At 38.2% G+C, this 18560-nt stretch overlaps 1 long non-coding RNA gene across 3 annotated transcripts; it reads left to right on the top strand.

Annotated features, from left to right (window-relative positions):
• The first annotated feature begins 1357 nt into the window (after nt 1-1357).
• On the top strand, nt 1358-11118 carry LOC123766642 (uncharacterized). Of its 3 annotated transcripts, none has more exons than XR_011223531.1 (4): nt 1358-1473; nt 6449-6645; nt 8103-8254; nt 10897-11118. It is a non-coding gene; the product is annotated as an uncharacterized lncRNA (long non-coding RNA). The 3 variants fall into 3 exon arrangements; XR_006773841.2 differs by lacking the exon at nt 1358-1473 and adding an exon at nt 6134-6172; XR_011223530.1 differs by lacking the exon at nt 1358-1473 and having other exon boundaries at nt 6157-6645.
• Nucleotides 11119-18560: the final 7442 nt, after the last annotated feature.

Here is an 18560-nt window from a genome sequence, read left to right as displayed (position 1 = left end):
TGCTGTTGTTTTAGTCATATGTCTTTCACATATATTTGCAAGATAAAAGTTGTCCTTAATAGGGTTCCAAGGCCCCCTTTTTTTTTTTTCTTGCTTGTCTCGTGGTATAATACTCTTTCACAGTTAAGCATTTGTTATGTATCATGGATTTTTGCAGAGGTCGATGTGTGATTAGACAAGTTTGTTATGTTGACTTAGAGATGTTTAAAACTTGAAATTGAATGATCATTTCAAGTCAGATTTGAACAGCCAAGTGGGATACAAGTTAAATACTGATTTATAAATTGAAATAAGCGTGGGGGTTACTTTCTAGGTAAAATAAGATTTATATTTCATAAATCCAATAACTTAGGGCCTAACTATAGTGGATTTCCGTTTTATTTTTTGGCAGTAATACCAGACTGAATAAGCCTATATTTTCTGTTAGGGGAGAAAAACTTGCCTAGTGTGGGACCATTTATTTATTATGCAAGATTTATATAAAAATCATAATTTAGGATATGAAATATATAAAGTAAATATTACATTTATTAATAGTAAGTGAATAAGTAGGTACATACAGCTATAGCTGCAGGTATAGCCATTACAAGTAAAGTTAAGTACATAATTATTTGCAAGTATAGCATATAGCAGTCCATAGTTAAAGATTACATTTGTCTAATGTCCAAATTTTAAAGAGCTTTCGAGTACATTTATGAACTATTTGACCAGACCACATTAGAAGGTGAAGGGACGAAGACGTATGTACGTCATGTACCATTCAAGTTTTGTGATCAGGAAGTAGATGCAGGCAATAAATAGGCTAGAGAGGTGGGGAGTAAAGCGTAGTAGAGGAGTTATGGTAGGAATAAGAACTGCAGAGGGCCTATTGGCTCATACGAGACAGCTTATTATAACCACCGAATGAGAAGGAAATGGTAATAGGAATAAGAAAGATAGCAAGGGAACGTAGAGGAAAAAAAACAAAAAGATAAATGGAAGGGTAAGCTTATGTTAGGTCACGTTTGTTAGAAAGATTCGAGCACTTAGGTATATACTGTGAAAGGGAAGAGTCCACAGCAACAAAGCCAGGACTAGTTCATGTTGGGTACATTATATATTAGAGCAGATTCAACAAGACTGCGTCTATATAGCGTAGAGGCAGGAAAGATTTTTTTGGAGGAAGACTAACAGGATTATTGGGATCCCTCATGACAAGAGAGCATTGTTCAGTTGCATTAATAGAGCCTGCAACTATGAATAACGACACTAATATGCATTACAAGAATAATGACTGCGTTGATAACTTTGAATTATATGTTCCCAATTCGTACCTTTGTTTTAAGATTAGTACCATTAAGCCTGCTCTTGAACAATCAAGCAGCCGAGGTACCGCGCTACGTCAGCATATCACTTTGGTGTTCTGTCGGTGCACCCCCTTGACTGTCGCGGACCAGAACCAGAATAACGTGTGGCAGAGGTCGAGGGAGGCGGGTAAGTTTGTTTGGCTTGTGAAGCGGGCGGCGGCTGGAGCTGAACAGAGGTCGTGACCTGATTGATGAAGACTCAGCCACCCAAAAGGTGGCACGGGAATGAATAGCCTTAAGTGGTGTCCCTTTGGAGCAATTACCAGTATCATTAGCAGATACTGGTGATGTGTGGAGGTGCGACTGGACTCTACGAAGAGGTCGTGACCTCTTGAATCATGGCTTCGGCCGCGCGCGCTTAAGTACCCTCCAACCCCCCCCCCCCCCCTTCTGCTGGTGGGCACGCGGCGCACGCCACGAAGCATTATTCATATTTACATTTATTATTCATATTTACATTTATTATTCATAGTTACATATATTATTCACATTTATTATTCATATTCAAAGCATTATTCATATTTAGCAATATTCATATAGCGCACATATGTTTTCCCCATCCCCCCCGTCCCCCCAGAAACCACCGCTTTGAAGCGGTGGCCATATATGAGTAAAGACAAAATAGGCAATTATAGTTTATGAAAAGGAGAATCTTCATTAGATTTTGTAGCCTTAGACGTAACTATACTAAGTACAAATACAGTGCAGTACTTATAATTTGATACATTTCTTCAATTTTGTACATGCTAGTTTAAATTGTTGATTGTCAATGTTAGAACAAAACACTTGTCCTTTTGTTTTGCTCTCAGTTCGGGTATTGTTTATTCGTTGTTAAATTTGATTGATTCAATGAGCCTAATGGGTCGAAGTTACAAGCAGCCTAATGGGTTGAAGTTCCAAGCAGCCTAATGGGTCGAAGTTACAAGCAGCGTAATGGGTCGAAGTTACAAGCGTGGCTTAGAGTTCTGTGTATTGTGAAGGGAGTCAATGGAAGTAAAGGGTTAAGCAAGCGTTCATGTGAAACTTTCGTGGTTGATTGTTTACATTCACGTCTTGGCCGTTACATGTGCATTACCAATGAACCAAGTGCTACATAGTCTTCTGGTCTTGGTGCCTTCTTTGATAATTATTTACTTGAAAGGAACTAAATAATCCAAGGTACGTGTAATAATATAATATACTCATCTGTGTCTTACAAAGTTTTGGTGTGTTGGGGTAGGCACAGACGCTTCCTTTGGCCTTAGTATTGTTTAAGTTGGACTACTGATGTCCTTCATATTCAATGGCTTCTCCTTTAACCCATTATTATGTTTGTAAATTAAAGTTGAAAATCAGAAATTATTCATAAATGGTTGTAAATTTATAATTGAAGGAAGTCGTCATAATTATGTACTGTATAATTTAGATTTAGTGTCTGAGACATCAGTCATTACAATTGTAGCTAGAGTAAACATGTGTAGTCATAAAAAGTGAGACTAATACTGACAAGACACACATACAATAAGAACATTTGTTGGATAACTACTAAAAACTACACGATGGTAAACATCCTTCTGTATTTTACACCAACCAATTTAGGGAAAAGTCTGGATCGAAATCATACTGACAACGTTTGTAACACAGATCAAATTTCATTAGAATGTAAGAGGCGTGTCATGTGTGACGGTAATGCCTTAATAATACCCAATATCCAGCTGGGGGGGGGGGGGGGTGTATGTTATTTTTTGTCTGTAATTGTGGCTTGAAGGGATAGTTTATTAGCTTGTCCTGAGTAAATGTACTGACATAGCAGCATGTATAGCACCCCCAAACAGGAAGAAAACCCAGTGGATTGTTCATTCTTTTACTTAGCCGAAACGCTGTGCGTACTAGTAGCTTTACAAGCATGTTAACACCATGCTAAGTATCCTCACAAACGCATTCTACCTTCTTGTATATACATAAATAAATAAATAAACTTGTGGCCAGACACCTGGGACTTCAAATGTCTCAAATCAATAGACTATTAAATAAGGAAATAATATTTGACAAACCCTCACGTTTATCTTGTGGGAGCAAAGTGGAGGAACGTTTTGAGTTGTTAAGTTTCACTAACCACCTTTTCCAAATTGCTTTTAATTTGAAAATAATATTAAAAAAAATGGGTGTTAAGTTTCACTGACGAGATGCAGAGTGATGGGAAGGTGGCCTTTCTAGATGTAACAGTCGCGGAAAGGAATGGTGGCTTCCACACTGCAGTCTACACTAAGGAAATAAACATAGGAATGTGCCTCAGTGCCTCTAGTGACTGCCTAGACAGGTACAAGAGGAGTGTCGTCACTGCTTATGTCGACCAGGTTCTCGGGCACAGCTGAGGATGGAAGGAAGTTGATGAAGAACTCTGTAAGGTAAGGCAGGTCCTAGTCAACAACGGGTTATCTAATGGTTTTGTTGAAAACATCATAAAAAGAAATATAAAACGCCTTGCAACCTCTGAAGAGTCAATTAACACCACACTTGTACCCCCTATTAGACTATTTTACAGGAACTTATTTTCGACGTATCATAAAAGTGAGGAAAGGGTCCTGAAAGATATTGTTGATAGGAACGCTATCCCTACAGACAAAAAACAGAAAATACAAATGATGATTTACTATAAAACCTTAAAAACGGGCAACGTACTCATGAAGAACTCTGCAAACACCAAGCAGAATGCCTTGAAAGAAACCAACGTCGTGTATGCCTTCACATGCGCACTTTGGGGATGTCAGCCCCAAAGATGTTACTATATAGGCAAGAAAAGAACGTTTGTTTCTAGGCGATCAACAATGCACAAGGAACAGGGCTCCATCAAGGATCATATAATCTCCTCACACAACCCGACCATCACCAGAGAAATTTTAACCAGCAGGACAGAAATTATCCACAGATACAACAACAGGAAACTCGACATCAGCGAGACCCTACACATTAAAAAGTCAAAACGAACAATGAAAAATATATATAATATACATCCGCCTGCACCTATAGCACACCTGCACCCATAGCATCCCTGCACCGATTGCATCCATAGGACCTCTGCACACATAGCACCCCTGCACCCATAGCACCCCAGCACCCGTGCACAAATAGAATCCATAGGGGAGTTATGCGCTGATGAAGTCTTGTGCAGTGCTTCCCTGTGTACAGTATCCGTCTGTGTTGCCTGTTGTTTAAGATTCAGCTACTGGGAATAAAAGTTGCAAGTAGCACGGGCTATGGTGAGCCCGTAGTGAAGTTAGCTGGGACAGGAGCGGGGCTGTAAGTTGCTGATCTCTGTGCGTTTCCGGATGTTCCGGTATTTATGCATCGACCCAGTCACACGCTTGCTGGGGGCGCTTCCGATGCGGAGTGGCCGCTTTAGAGTGTGTATTGTGACAAATATTCTTGTGGAGAGATTCGTGAGAAATATGTTGAATAGGGGCTCGTCGCCGGGTGTGGTGCTTGTTCGTTGTGATGGTGTGTGTTGGTACTTTTCCCGCCTGTGTAGGGTTGACGGCCATGCTGTATGTGCTTGTCATTTGACACGGTTGTAGGGTTACATATTGTTGTACTTTGTTATTTACTATGATCCGAGGTGTGTAGTTTGTCGTGTGGTGCTTCGGGGTTTTGTGGTATGTAGCGGAGTTGTAAGCGGTTATCGTGGTCATTGTTTGTAATTAATATTTCTATTTGTGGTTTGTTCTGTTTAGTTTGGTTGCCGTGGTGTTTGGATTGTATGTTTTGGTTGTTGTTTTACTTGTTGTGCTCATTGCTTTGTACATATTGTTTTTAATGTTTCGTGTTGTGTTGCTATGGTGTATGTTGTGTTGGTTGTTTATGTACTTATATGTTTTCCACTTTGTTTTCGTGTCACTTTGGTTGTTTTGTGTTTGTACTGATCAGGTCGGATGTGGTGCGTTGGTGTCTAATTTGTAATGTATTTAATGTGTTTTATAATAATAATAAAAAAGTTTGGTCTGTTGTGGACTAATATCATGTTGATTGTGATGTAAGCCAGGGAGGCATATATTTTAAAATAATATTTGTTGCATAACAAGGGCTAAAATAGATGAAAATAAGTGTTCAAGTTGTATTGGCAATTCCGCAAAAATCCCCCCCCCTCCCCCCATCTATAATACAGTAATGAGTATTCAAATGACTAATGTTGTTAGTATAAATTAATATGATTATATATTAAAGTTGAAGGCATAGTTATTCGTATGTTAGGTTAGCCGTCTAGGTTGTGTTGGCAATAATATGTATTTGAAGTACGTGGGTGAAAGGTTTACAGCATTGCGATTCGAACAGAGGTCGTGAGCGAAGCAGAGAAGAGATGTTCGAACGTCATCAGTTGTGAGTCGAATGTAAAATATATGTTTGTAAAAATGTGGGTTTGGCGGAGCGCTTAATGATAATTTAACATTTATTTATAGGGACGTTGAGCGTAATAGAATGAATAAAATGTCAGAAAATCCAAAAGGGTGTTAGGGTTATTGTACCACCCTGTCGATGGCTATTAACATCACTACAATAGTTTACCAAGCATCAGGGATACTTTTGTCCCTAAACATAGTCCATGAGTAAAGTAAAATCAATGTTTATATATCGAGAAGCGTGATATAATTCCTGTGTGTGTATAGATTTCAAAGTTATACGAAGTAATTGTCATATGAATTACTAGGGTATGGAACTATGCGAACCGACCAATGAGAACAGAATACAGGTAGGGATAATGTGACGTCAATTAAAAATGGGAAACGTGATTGGCTGCTGAGTTGACGTGCTGGCGGAGGAGCAGTGAAGCGTATTTTGCCCCTAGACGTCCGGTAAGACGGTCGTATACATATGATTGTTTTAGTGGTGTGTTACTCTACACCCAGGTGTGGAAATTGTGGGTCACTGGGGTCAACAGACCCCTAGGGCACTCATTGTATACACCGTTAAAGCCTGAATATCTATGGGGGCAAAATATAGTTTTATAAACTAAATACCCAATTGTTGTTGCGAGTATATACGCAGGTTTATAGTCCTGAAGAATAATCAGGACCCAAATGTTGATTTTGTAATATCTTAATGTGCTGAATATAATCTTCTGTTTATAGTGTCGTGAGGCTGCTGGAACCACCGTGAGGTCGTATGGTCTAAGATATGGATATTTGGGGCTGTGAGTTTGTTGATTAGTGAGCGCACTCGCTGTGACATGACAGGAACGTTATGATGAACTCTGGAATCTTCTGTGAAAGTACTGGCAGTCAACATGTTGACGAGAAGCAGCGGCAGGCAAGTTACGGTGGCGCAGGTGAGTAAATGTATTGTTGGTGTTATTTATTGTAAACCTAAATTTCGGTTTGGCTAGTTACCATAGGACGAGGCTGGTAATCGGCATGCACAAGTAAATGTAGTAAGACTGTTTCAATAGTTAAATTTGTGCTGTCTGTTGTCTTAAATAGGGAAGATGTTGCTGGCTGTGAGGTAAGGCATACCAACACCCCCCCCCCCCCCCCCCCCCGTTAGGTAATTTGTAGTGTACTCAGGAAAATAGGTAAAGTGGTTTTAGTATGTACTTCCCCCGTTTAAAAAGTGTGTATTAATTATTTATTAATACATTACCCATCTCCACTTTCCCTCTGTTCAATATGGTGGCAAGGCAGGGGTTGTAAATCTCAGGTAGTCATTGAAATTTCATCTTATAATAAGAATGAGGTCAGGAACCTCATCCCTTTGCGTAGCGTAAGCTATTTTTACGCCGTTCAGTGTGTTCATACAGCACAAAGTATCTCAATGTTGGGCAATATGTTTAAACATACCATACTAGTGTAAAGGAGGCTTTGTATCAGACGTACAGTGATTTAGGTATACTGTAAATTGAAAAGTTAAATTATCTGCACGTCTTATTCTGGAGATAAGAATGTTGCACGAACTATAAGGTTTTCTGTTGACACCCAGGCTATTTGGTCAGGAGCAGTCATCTCAGTGTTTCTATATACATTAATCAACGGACAGTGGAGCACACAATGGGCAAGGGTGTGAGACCTTAACATAGCGCACATCATGTAATGTCATTATGAACACCTCATAATCCCAGTGAGACTTCTACCGCATGTGTAGTCACAACAATCATTTCTCGTTTTACTATAAATTAAATTGGTGTTTTGAGTACATGTGAGTGTTGGATGGTTTGAGTTTCCTCATATTATACTTTTCACTTTCTGCCTGTGGCCGAATATTAGAATGCGATTTCACAATTTTAAATAAAAGTAAAATTTGTATTTTTGTTGTGGGATGTTTGGCCAAGTCATCCGCATCCTCGTTAAGCACTAATCCAACACGAGATGGAATGCACATGAATTTAGTAACCTTTGGGGTGTTTTAGTTTTCATGTCCATACTTTAGGATAGTAACAAAGATGAGTGGATTTAGTGTTTAAGAACTAGTGCACCTCGGCTATCGACAAATATACATAATTGTCGTCATAACGTAGTTGCTGCACAACACCAGAATGATGTGCAGTTCAGCTTGTGTGGATATAAATTTTAGTAAGGTTATCCTGTCCAGTGCCAAACTCGGTATATTCCCTTATTAGGGCAGGACACCGTGCCTCATCTTGAGGTGCAAGTTATATTTAGTTAATGTAATTAATCATAAATTGGTGTAATAAAAATTTTAGGGGGTTGTCAGTGTGAGGTATTGGTATCTGCGGGATTAAATTTAGAGGGAGTTTGTACTGTAATGAAGTGACGGTAACTTTTGTTGCAGGTTATACCGGAAGGTGGTTCTTGAGCTCGTAGTCGGTGAGAGGACCTTCAACCATCGCGAGACATCATCGCGTTGGGAATTATAAGTGGTTACCTGTACTACTTACGAAGTCTGGAATACATGTTATCTTCGTGGTTTACAAGGCAGTGAAGGTGAGCGTGTGATAAATGTTGAACGTCAGGTGAAATTTGTAGGTAAATTAGAACGTAGTGTTTAAATTACAAAGGAGGATTACGGCAAAGTTTTTGGTAGTGTAATAGTGTTAAGACGTTGAGATGTTTAGGTCAAGCCGTCCTTGACTAGTTTATTTCATCGATCGGTGTACCCCTGATTCATACATTGAACATGATCTTCAATAAAAATTGAATATTTAATAAAATGTATATTGTGCATAGGATAGGTGTTTAGCATCTGAATATTAGTACGGGACTGACAGAACGTTGTGCTTGGAACAAAGTGATTGAAGCCCGTGTTATGGAAATGTTAGAACGTAATCGGTTGTGTGAACCGTTTGGCTGATAAACAGGGCATAGAGGTTTGCTTGATGTCAGTAATTAGTTACGAATGTTAGAGGTTGTGGCACCGTGATTGTAATATTTAAGTAGGAAAAATTAGGCATGAATTACATATGGAATAGGTTGCATGTAGTAAGATATGTAAAATTTGCATGGGGTTCAGTCGTTTTAGGAAAGAATATTGGCGATGTAAGTTCAGTAGAAACGTCATCATTGATAGTGGCATGGAGTCAAATTGGCTTCAATGGGAGTAATAGCGTTCCTTTGCGAATATCACTGGAATGGGTACTGATGCGGTTTATTATATAGCATTGAGGGGCGTAATAGTGGGCGCGAGGCTGTTACTGCCATGTTTAATGTTAGGTTTAGGTAAAACTGTTAAGAAAACGTAGTTAGCGTTATTAGTGTACATTAGGGAACGTATTGGTGTGTATTAAAGTTGCGGTCACACGAGGATGGAGGTAAAATGTCGGCGACATGTCATAGTTAATGGAGTTGCAGGGATGTCATGTGGACGGTAGGCGTAATGATAGGACGCATTACCTCGACACTGTAATGAGTAGAAGGGTGTGAATGTTAGGGCTCCACCTTCCCAGCCATTCCACATGAGGACCCCCACGGGATTGTATTAATGTTCCATATTTAAATCATTGGTATATAAACTTAGGCTTGAAGCAATAAAAAGTTGATGCAGCCGTGGTAAAATAGAAATGGAGAACGTTGTTTTTTATGTTAACGAGCCATGTTCTGTCCACCCCTATTAGTAGAGGTTAGTGGAACATGTTTAAATTATGAGTAGGGTACAGAAACATCTATCAGTGTTGGTGTCAGATGACGTGCTTGATATTTAATAGGTCTGCTTTGTCAGGATAAGAATAATAGTTGACATAAGTATTTAATGAGCGTAAACGCGTCAAGGATTCTTGAGATGTTTTTGGGTTAAGGAGAGTTTAGAGTTAACTGAGGAGGTTAGTTGTATAGACAGGCCAAAGGCAAGGGTGACGGACTGAGGTGCTGATACAAGTAGTAGGTGTTGGCTTTGTTTACTAAGTTAATGAAATAGTAGACATAAATATATTTAGACTAATGTTTAAATTAACATGCGTGTACCGCGATTATTAACTGAAAATGTTGGTAGTTGACCTCAGTGAATATTGAGGTGAATGATAGTTGATGATATTGTAAATGACAATAGAAAGTAGAAAATATGGGCGGTTATGAGTTATTGTTGAATATAGGAGTTGTATCAGTTTGACCAACCGTCTGGTACCTAAGGTCGTACAGGTAAGTTGAGAAATGTTACTTTGGTAGATATAAGTGTGGATGGTTAATATTGTAATAATAAAAATAAGTAAATGTACAGCTTAGTCAGAACCAAGGGGTGTTTTAAGAATAAATGTTGAAGGCATGTAAGGGTTCCATTATAGTTGCGACGAATGGTTGACATTATGGTGTAGATGTGAAGTTGCTTGAGCAAACAATGTTATTGTGGTGGCAGACGATACTGAGGTGTAGTTGTGTTGGAAATTGTTTGTTGTGATAGTGGGGTGGAATGTGTAGTTAGTTGAATAGGGCGCGGACGTTTGTTACAATAGTAAGTGTATTGACATGCATGTAGCCTAGACTAGTATTAGAATCGAAATAGTGTAAAAGAAATAGGTAGGTGATGGTAAAAGTTGTAACGACACGGAATGGTCATAGATAGGGGTGTTATAAGTAGTTTGCAGTTGGAAAGTGTGTGCATTAAGAGCCTATTGTCAATGAGTAAATGTGGGTGGGTAGTGTAGGACAATTTATGTTGAGTAAGTGTTCAATGACACGTATGAAGACTTAAAAGTTTAGTTTATAATAGGGTTGAAATTGATTGTAGTGTAAAAATGCAGAATATAGGTGATGGTATCTATAGTAAATATATCCGTTTAGTGTTGAAGTAGTTTCAGTGAAATATTGAACGGGGTTATGTGTAAGAATGCATAGTTAATTGGCGTAACAAGAAGTTTAGTAAAATGTTTTAATAATTTTTTTTCATTATATAGACAAAATTGGCAATAAAAGTGAAAGTTCATTGGGAGGGCAAATGAAGACATACATAAGGTTGAAATAGAGTAATGTAAAACGGGAAATTGTTGAGAGAAAATGTATAAATATTTTGTTCGTGTCCAATTGATTGACGTAACTAAATTGCCGTTACTGGTAGAAATTATATGGCCATAAGAGGCAGTTTATATCATGCTTAGTGGTAGTGTAAATTGCAAACTGATATAAAACGTATTTTTTAGATTTGGAGTGTCATGAGGATATAAGAATAACCGTGGAGGAAATGAAGAGGAATCAAGACTATGGAAGATGAAGAGGCAAGACGTGTACCCAATAATGTCGTAGAGAAAAAATAATTGTTTTGATCGCAGCAGCAGGACACGGGCCATTTTCGACGCATCAGAGATGACTTGTATAATGTGTGATACAATGACAATAGTATGACATAAAAAACGTGTATTGTATAGGTAATTTCATTTCGACCTGAAAACCAATATTCCGAAGATATGGTTGTACGTAATCAGGTGATGGAAGTGTTGACTTGAGGGAATGTTCGTCTGTCGTGTTTGGCAAAATGTTTACGATGAAAAAGGTAATAAATGTTGTTTAATAAGTTGTAGTTGTTATAATATGGCAAAGAAATCCGATGTGACTGTGTAGTAAAATGAAGTTGTATTTAGGTAAGTTATAGATACATACGGTTGATAGGGAATATGAAATGTAAATATAAGTAAAGAAGTGAAAATAATGGAATAGTTAAAACCATATAGTATTTAACGTCCTAAATACGTTGAGAGTGAAATAAGAGTTGGCTATAGGTACGAAATTTAGATGGGCCTTTGTACTGATTGTATGTAATAAGGGTTATGGTATGATTGAAAAAAATTTACATGAATATTTATTGTTGTAAGATAAAATTGGGCTACTTTTAGCCCAAAATTGGGTTACTTTCGCTACTTTTTAGCCAAAAATTGGGCTACTTTTTAGCCCAAAATTTCGCTACTTTTTAGCCCAAAATTTCGCTACTTTTTGGCCAAAATTGGGCTACTTTTGCTACTTTTTGGCCAAAATTGGGCTACTTTCGCTACTTTTTAGCCCAAAATTGGGCTACTTTTTGCCCCAAATTTCGCTACTTTTTAGCCCAAAATTTCGCCACAAATTGGGCTACTTTCGCTACTTTTTGGCCCAAATTTCGCTACTTTTTGCCCAAAATTGGGCTACTTTCGCTACTTTTTGCCCAAAATTGGGCTACTTTCGCTACTTTTTGCCCAAAATTGGGCTACTTTCGCTACTTTTTGCCCAAAATTGGGCTACTTTTTGCCCAAAATTGGGCTACTTTTGCTACTTTTTGGCCCAAAATTTCGCTACTTTTTAGGCCAAAATTGGGCTATTTTCGCTACTTTTTAGGCCAAAATTGGGCTACTTTTTAGCCCAAAATGTCGCTACTTTTAGCCCAAAATTTCGCTACTTTTTGGCCAAAATTGGGCTACTTTCGCTACTTTTTGGCCAAAATTGGACTACTTTCGCTACTTTTTAGCCCAAAATTGGGCTACTTTTTGCCCAAAATTAGGCTACTTTTTAGCCCAAAATTTCGCTACTTTTTGGCCAAAATTGGGCTACTTTCGCTACTTTTTGCCCAAAATTGGGCTACTTTTTAGGCCAAAATTGGGCTACTTTTTAGTCCAAAAATTCGCTACTTTTTGCCCAAAATTGGGCTACTTTTTAGGCCAAAATTGGGCTATTTTCGCTACTTTTTAGGCCAAAATTGGGCTACTTTTTAGCCCAAAATTTCGCTACTTTTAGCCCAAAATTTCGCTACTTTTAGCCCAAAATTTCGCTATTTTTTAGGTTAAAATTGGGCTATTTTCTCTACTTTTTAGGCCAAAATTGGGCTACTTTTTGCCCCAAATTTTGCTACTTTTTGGCCAAAATTTCGCAACTTTTTGCCCAAAATTGGGCTACTTTCGCTACTTTTTGGCCAAAATTGGGCTACTTTCGCTACTTTTTGGCCAAAATTTCGCTACTTTTTGCCCAAAATTGGGCTACTTTTTAGCCCAAAATTGGGCTACTTTTGCTACTTTTTAGCCCAAAATTTCGCTACTTTTTGGCCAAAATTGGGCTACTTTTTGGCCAAAATTGGGCTACTTTCGCTACTTTTTAGCCCAAAATTGGGCTACTTTTTGCCCAAAATTAGGCTACTTTTTAGCCCAAAATTTCGCTACTTTTTGGCCAAAATTGGGCTACTTTCGCTACTTTTTGCCCAAAATTGGGCTACTTTTGCTACTTTTTAGGCCAAAATTGGGCTACTTTTGCTACTTTTTAGGCCAAAATTTCGCTACTTTTTAGCCCAAAATTGGGCTACTTTTGCTACTTTTTGGCCAAAATTTCGCTACTTTTTAGGCCAAAATTGGGCTATTTTCGCTACTTTTTAGCCCAAAATTTCGCTACTTTCGCTACTTTTTGGCCAAAATTGGACTACTTTCGCTACTTTTTAGCCCAAAATTGGGCTACTTTTGCTACTTTTTGGCCAAAATTTCGCTACTTTTTAGCCCAAAATTGGGCTACTTTCGCTACTTTTTGGCCCAAAATTGGGCTACTTTAGCTACTTTTTAGCCCAAAATTGGGCTACTTTTGCTACTTTTTAGCCCAAAATTGGGCTACTTTCGCTACTTTTTGGCCAAAATTTCGCTACTTTTTAGCCCAAAATTTCGCTACTTTTTAGCCCAAAATTTCGCTACTTTTTAGCCCAAAATTTATCTACTTTTTAGCCCAAAATTTCGCTACTTTTTGGCCAAAATTTCGCTACTTTTTAGCCCAAAATTGGGCTACTTTTGCTACTTTTTGCCCAAAATTGGGCTACTTTTGCTACTTTTTGCCCAAAATTGGGCTACTTTTGCTACTTTTTGGCCCAAAATTTCGCTACTTTTTAGGCCAAAATTGGACTACTTTCGCTACTTTTTGCCCCAAATTTTGCTACTTTTTGACCAAAATTTCGCTACTTTTTAGCCCAAAATTTCGCTAATTTTTAGCCCAAAATTTATCTACTTTTGCTACTTTTTGCCCAAAATTGGGCTACTTTTGCTACTTTTTGGCCCAAAATTTCGCTACTTTTTAGGCCAAAATTGGGCTACTTTTTGCCCAAAATTAGGCTACTTTTTAGCCCAAAATTTCGCTACTTTTTGGCCAAAATTGGACTACTTTTGCTACTTTTTGGCCAAAATTGGACTACTTTCGCTACTTTTTAGCCCAAAATTGGGCTACTTTTTGCCCCAAATTTCGCTACTTTTTAGCCCAAAATTTCGCCACAAATTGGGCTACTTTCGCTACTTTTTGGCCCAAATTTCGCTACTTTTTGCCCAAAATTGGGCTACTTTCGCTACTTTTTGCCCAAAATTGGGCTACTTTCGCTACTTTTTGGCCAAAATTGGGCTACTTTTGCTACTTTTTGGCCCAAAATTTCGCTACTTTTTGGCCAAAATTGGGCTACTTTCGCTACTTTTTGGCCAAAATTGGACTACTTTCGCTACTTTTTAGCCCAAAATTGGGCTACTTTTTGCCCAAAATTAGGCTACTTTTTAGCCCAAAATTTCGCTACTTTTTGGCCAAAATTGGGCTACTTTTTAGGCCAAAATTGGGCTACTTTCGCTACTTTTTGCCCAAAATTGGGCTACTTTTTAGGCCAAAATTGGGCTACTTTTGCTACTTTTTAGTCCAAAATTTCGCTACTTTTTGGCCAAAATTTCGCTATTTTTGCTACTTTTTAGCCCAAAATTTCGCTATTATTTAGGCCAAAATTGTGCTATTTTCGCTACTTTTTAGGCCAAAATTGGGCTACTTTTTGGCCAAAATTTCGCTACTTTCGCTACTTTTTTGGCCAAAATTGGACTACTTTCGCTACTTTTTAGCCCAATATTGGGCTACTTTTTGCCCCAAATTTTGCTACTTTTTGGCCAAAATTTCGCAACTTTTTGCCCAAAATTGGGCTACTTTCGCTACTTTTTGGCCAAAATTTCGCTACTTTTTAGCCCAAAATTTCGCTACTTTTTGGCCAAAATTTCGCTACTTTTTAGCCCAAAATTGGGCTACTTTCGCTACTTTTTGGCCCAAAATTGGGCTACTTTCGCTACTTTTTGGCCAAAATTTCGCTACTTTTTAGGCCAAAATTGGGCTACTTTCGCTACTTTTTGGCCCAAAATTGGGCTACTTTCGCTACTTTTTGGCCAAAATTGGGCTACTTTCGCTACTTTTTAGCCCAAAATTGGGCTACTTTTGCTACTTTTTGGCCAAAATTTCGCTACTTTTTAACCCAAAATTGGGCTACTTTCGCTACTTTTTGGCCCAAAATTGGGCTACTTTCGCTACTTTTTAGCCCAAAATTGGGCTACTTTTGCTACTTTTTAGCCCAAAATTGGGCTACTTTCGCTACTTTTTAGGCCAAAATTGGGCTACTTTCGCTACTTTTTGGCCAAAATTTCGCTACTTTTAAGCCCAAAATTTCGCTACTTTTTAGCCCAATATTTCGCTACTTTTTAGCCCAAAATTTCGCTACTTTTTGGCCAAAATTTCGCTACTTTTTAGCCCAAAATTTCGCTACTTTTTGCCCAAAATTGGGCTACTTTCGCAACTTTTTAGGCTAAAATTGGGCTACTTTCGCTACTTTTTGGCCAAAATTGGGCTACTTTTGCTACTTTTTAGGCCAAAATTGGGCTACTTTCGCAACTTTTTAGGCCAAAATTGGGCTACTTTTGCTACTTTTTGGCCAAAATTGGGCTACTTTTGCTACTTTTTAGCCCAAAATTCCGCTACTTTTTGCCCAAAATTGGGCTACTTTCGCTACTTTTTAGCCCAAAATTTCGCTACTTTCGCTACTTTTTTGGCCAAAATTGGACTACTTTCGCTACTTTTTAGCCCAAAATTGGGCTACTTTTTGCCCCAAATTTTGCTACTTTTTGGCCAAAATTTCGCAACTTTTTGCCCAAAATTGGGCTACTTTCGCTACTTTTTGCCCAAAATTGGGCTACTTTCGCTACTTTTTGCCCAAAATTGGGCTACTTTTGCTACTTTTTAGCCCAAAATTTCGCTACTTTTTGGCCAAAATTGGGCTACTTTCGCTACTTTTTGGCCAAAATTGGGCTACTTTCGCTACTTTTTAGCCCAAAATTGGGCTACTTTTTGCCCAAAATTAGGCTACTTTTTAGCCCAAAATTTCGCTACTTTTTGGCCAAAATTGGGCTACTTTCGCTACTTTTTAGGCCAAATTGGGCTACTTTCGCTACTTTTTGCCCAAAATTGGGCTACTTTTGCTACTTTTTGCCCAAAATTGGGCTACTTTCGCTACTTTTTAGGCCAAAATTGGGCTATTTTCGCTACTTTTTAGGCCAAAATTGGGCTACTTTTTGCCCAAAATTGGGCTACTTTCGCTACTTTTTGGCCAAAATTTCGCTACTTTTTAGCCCAAAATTATGCTACTTTTGCTACTTTTTGGCCAAAATTTCGCTACTTTTTAGGCCAAAATTGGGCTATTTTCGCTACTTTTTAGCCCAAAATTTCGCTACTTTTTAGCCCAAAATTTCGCTACTTTCGCTACTTTTTGGCCAAAATTGGACTACTTTCGCTACTTTTTAGCCCAAAATTCGGCTACTTTTGCTACTTTTTGGCCAAAATTTCGCTACTTTTTGGCCCAAAATTGGGCTACTTTCGCTACTTTTTGACCAAAATTGGGCTACTTTCGCTACTTTTTGGCCAAAATTGGACTACTTTCGCTACTTTTTAGCCCAAAATTGGGCTACTTTTGTTACTTTTTGGCCAAAATTTCGCTACTTTTTAGCCCAAAATTGGGCTACTTTCGCTACTTTTTGGCCCAAAATTGGGCTACTTTCGCTACTTTTTAGCCCAAAATTGGGCTACTTTTGCTACTTTTTAGCCCAAAATTGGGCTACTTTCACTACTTTTTAGGCCAAAATTGGGCTACTTTCGCTACTTTTTGGCCAAAATTTCGCTACTTTTAAGCCCAAAATTGGGCTACTTTTTAGCCCAAAATTTCGCTACTTTTTGACCAAAATTGGGCTACTTTTGCTACTTTTTGGCCAAAATTGGGCTACTTTTGCTACTTTTTAGCCCAAAATTCCGCTACTTTTTGCCCAAAATTGGGCTACTTTCGCTACTTTTTAGCCCAAAATTTCGCTACTTTTTGGCCAAAATTGGGCTACTTTCGCTACTTTTTAGGCCAAAATTGGGCTACTTTCGCTACTTTTTAGCCCAAAATTGGGCTACTTTCGCTACTTTTTAGCCCAAAATTTCGCTACTTTTGCTACTTTTTGCCCAAAATTGGGCTACTTTCGCTACTTTTTGCCCAAAATTGGGCTACTTTTTGGGCCAAAATTTCGCTACTTTTTGCCCAAAATTGGGCTACTTTCGCTACTTTTTAGCCCAAAATTTCGCTTCTTTTTGCCCAAAATTGGGCTACTTTTTGGCCAAAATTTCGCTACTTTTTAGCCCAAAATTTATCTAATTTTGCTACTTTTTGCCCAAAATTGGGCTACTTTCGCTACTTTTTAGGCCAAAATTGGGCTACTTTCGCAACTTTTTAGGCCAAAATTGGGCTAATTTCGCTACTTTTTGGCCAAAATTTCGCTACTTTTTGGCCAAAATTTCGCTACTTTTTGCCCAAAATTGGGCTACTTTCGCTACTTTTTGCCCAAAATTGGGCTACTTTTGCTACTTTTTGGGCCAAAATTTCGCTACTTTTTGCCCAAAATTGGGCTACTTTCGCTACTTTTTAGCCCAAAATTTCGCTACTTTTTGGCCAAAATTTCGCTACTTTTTAGCCCAAAATTGGGCTACTTTTTAGCCCAAAATTTCGCTACTTTTTGACCAAAATTGGGCTACTTTTGCTACTTTTTGGCCAAAATTTCGCTACTTTTTAGCCCAAAATTTATCTAATTTTGCTACTTTTTGCCCAAAATTGGGCTACTTTCGCTACTTTTTGGCCAAAATTTCGCTACTTTCGCAACTTTTTAGGCCAAAATTGGGCTACTTTCGCTACTTTTTGGCCAAAATTGGGCTACTTTTGCTACTTTTTGGCCAAAATTTTGCTACTTTTTAGGCCAAAATTGGGCTACTTTTTGGCCAAAATTTTGCTACTTTTTAAGGCCAAAATTTCGCTACTTTTTGGCCAAAATTGGGCTACTTTCGCTACTTTTTAGCCCAAAATTTCGCTACTTTTTGCCCAAAATTGGGCTAATTTCGCTACTTTTTAGCCCAAAATTTCGCTACTTTTTGGCCAAAATTGGACTACTTTCGCTACTTTTTAGCCCAAAATTGGGCTACTTTTTGGCCAAAATTTCGCTACTTTTTAGCCCAAAATTGGGCTACTTTCGCTACTTTTTAGCCCAAAATTTCGCTACTTTTTGACCAAAATTGGGCTACTTTTGCTACTTTTTGGCCAAAATTTCGCTACTTTTTAGCCCAAAATTTATCTAATTTTGCTACTTTTTGCCCAAAATTGGGCTACTTTCGCTACTTTTTGGCCAAAATTTCGCTACTTTCGCAACTTTTTAGGCCAAAATTGGGCTACTTTCACTACTTTTTGGCCAAAATTGGGCTACTTTTGCTACTTTTTGGCCAAAATTTTGCTACTTTTTAGGCCAAAATTGGGCTACTTTTTGGCCAAAATTTTGCTACTTTTTAAGGCCAAAATTTCGCTACTTTTTGGCCAAAATTGGGCTACTTTCGCTACTTTTTAGCTTAAAATTTCGCTACTTTTTGCCCAAAATTGGGCTAATTTCGCTACTTTTTAGCCCAAAATTTCGCTACTTTTTGGCCAAAATTGGACTACTTTCGCTACTTTTTAGGCCAAAATTGGGCTACTTTTTGGCCAAAATTTCGCTACTTTTTAGCCCAAAAT

The sequence above is a fragment of the Procambarus clarkii genome, chromosome 62 (assembly GCF_040958095.1).
Source record: "Procambarus clarkii isolate CNS0578487 chromosome 62, FALCON_Pclarkii_2.0, whole genome shotgun sequence".
In the NCBI taxonomy this organism is placed as follows: Eukaryota; Metazoa; Arthropoda; class Malacostraca; order Decapoda; family Cambaridae; genus Procambarus; species Procambarus clarkii.
The sequence above is the reverse complement of the archived record's forward strand: the minus strand, read 5'-3'. Positions and strand labels throughout refer to the sequence as shown.